The sequence below is a fragment of the Lutra lutra genome, chromosome 6 (assembly GCF_902655055.1).
Source record: "Lutra lutra chromosome 6, mLutLut1.2, whole genome shotgun sequence".
Taxonomy (NCBI): Eukaryota; Metazoa; Chordata; class Mammalia; order Carnivora; family Mustelidae; genus Lutra; species Lutra lutra.
Genome location: NC_062283.1, coordinates 131,957,571 through 131,959,689, shown reverse-complemented (window position 1 = coordinate 131,959,689; position 2,119 = coordinate 131,957,571). Strand labels below are relative to the sequence as shown.

The window sequence follows — 2,119 nt, the reverse complement described above, 5'->3', positions numbered from 1 at the left end:
GCCTTCAGGGGAACTTGACTTTTTGAAGTGGTCAGACGTAGAGGGGTCAGGTCTGGAGAGTCTGACGATTTGCTGTCCAAATCTTCCCCTTTTTAAAAGGATTGAATCAGTTTGGGGTCTCTGAGACCTCCTCTGGTTCTGCTCCTTATCACTTCTGGGGCATCAGCTGATGTGGGTGCCGGTGATATCCCCCGGCTGCAGTACCTTAACTGCTTGCGTCATTGCTGGACACAGGCCCCTGCATGGCATGAGAGACTCCATGTTGCCCTCTAGGAAGCACACGTTTAAAAGAAGGGATCATGAAACCCCTTTTGGACATACTAAGTTTGGGGGATCAATGGGATAGATAAGTGGGGTTGCTTAGATAGAAGGCAACTGGATATGTGTACCTACAACTCAAAGGCTCAAACTATTAGCTAAGTTTTTATTTTTTTAAGATTTTTTTTTTTTTTTTTGAGAGAGAGAGAGTGTGTGTGTGGGGGGAGAGAAAGACTCTCAAGCAGACTCCCTGCTGAGCACAGAGCCTGATGTGGGGCTCATCTCAGGACCCGAGATCACAACCTAAATCAAGAGTCAGAAGCTTAACCAACTGAGCTACCCAAGCGCCCCATTAAACTATTAGCTATGCTTTTAGCCCATGTCACCTGCACCGAGGGTTTGGTCAGAGGCATAACTCTGGATGAGGATATGAGAGGTCTCCAAGGGAGCAATCAAAAGTCAGGGGAACTGGACAAGTCCTTGAAGAATGCTGATTTAGGGAATGGGAGGAAGGAGTTAGAGAAATAGTCCAACCGGAAAAGAACAGGGGTCTGTGAAGCTGAGGAAGAGTTTTAAGAAGGGGATGGGAAGCAGTATCCAGTTTGTTAAAGGGACAGAGAAGGCTGAGGATGGGAGCTGCTGATCCCTGAGAGAATGCTTACAGGACAGTGGTGAGGGTCGAAACCAAATTACGGAACACTGAAAAGTAAGTGGCTATAATTAATGCCACTGAATTGTAAATTTATTTTTAAAAAATTTTATTTACTTGACAGAGAAAGAGAGAGAGTGACAGAGCACAAACAGGGCAGGGCATAGGAGGAGGCAGAGGCAGAGGGAGAGGAAGAAGCAGGCGTGTGGGGCTCGATCCCAGGACCCTGGGACCATGATCTGAGCTGAAGGCAGTTGCTTAACCGACTGAGCCACCCAGGTGCCCCTGAATCTCACATTTAAAAATGACTAAAATGGCAAACTTTGTGTCACCTTTTACCACAAAAAAACACGTAAGTGGGCGAAAAATGTAAACATTGAAAAAATTATCCCTTCTCGTGAGTGGCCTGAGATGATCCCTGAAAATGGCTCTCTGTTCACTTGACCCAGAAAACCCTACAAAATCATGAAAACCAAAAGGTTCAAATCTTCGTGTTCACTTTAAGAACACACGTGAAACTGCCCAGGCCATCAAGGGTATGTGTATCTGAAAAGCCACCTGGTCTCTGAAGGACATCACTTTGCGGAAGCAGCCTGTGCCATTCTGTTGAGAAAATGGTGTAGTGGGTAAGGTGTGCCCAGCAAAATGGCGGGGCTGGACACAGGGTTGGTGGTCCAAATCGAGTGCTGAATTGTTACTGCACATGCTGAAAAGTATAGAGAGTACTGCTGCACTCAAGGGGCTAGATGTAGATTCTCTGGTCTTCGAATACATCCAGGTGAACAAAGCCCCATGGTGAGGCATAGAATTTACAGAGCTTGGGGTCGCATGAACCCTTATGTGAGCTCTCCCTGCCACACAGAGCTGGTCCTTACTGAAAAAGTGCAGACCGTTCCTAAATCAGAACAGGAGGTTGCAGAGAAGAAAAAGATATTCCAGAAGAAAGTGAATCAACAAAAACTTAGGGTCCCAGAGTAAATTCTGCATAAAATACATGCAAAAAAAAAAAAAAAAAGTCATACTATTCTTGACACTTCTATGCTCGAAAGAAACTGATTTAAAAAGTAAGTGGGGTGGGGCGCCTGGGTGGCTCAGTGGGTTAAGCCTCTGCCTTTGGCTCAGGTCATGATCCCAGGGTCCTGGGATCGAGCCCCACATCGGGCTCTCTGCTCAGCGGGGAGCCTACTTCTCCCCCTTCTCTGCCTGCCTCTC

General features: G+C 46.7%; 1 pseudogene; it reads left to right on the top strand.

Moving 5' to 3' along the window:
- Positions 1–1,331: 1,331 nt before the first annotated feature.
- Positions 1,332–1,886, top strand: LOC125102195 (60S ribosomal protein L17-like; annotated as a pseudogene).
- Positions 1,887–2,119: the final 233 nt, after the last annotated feature.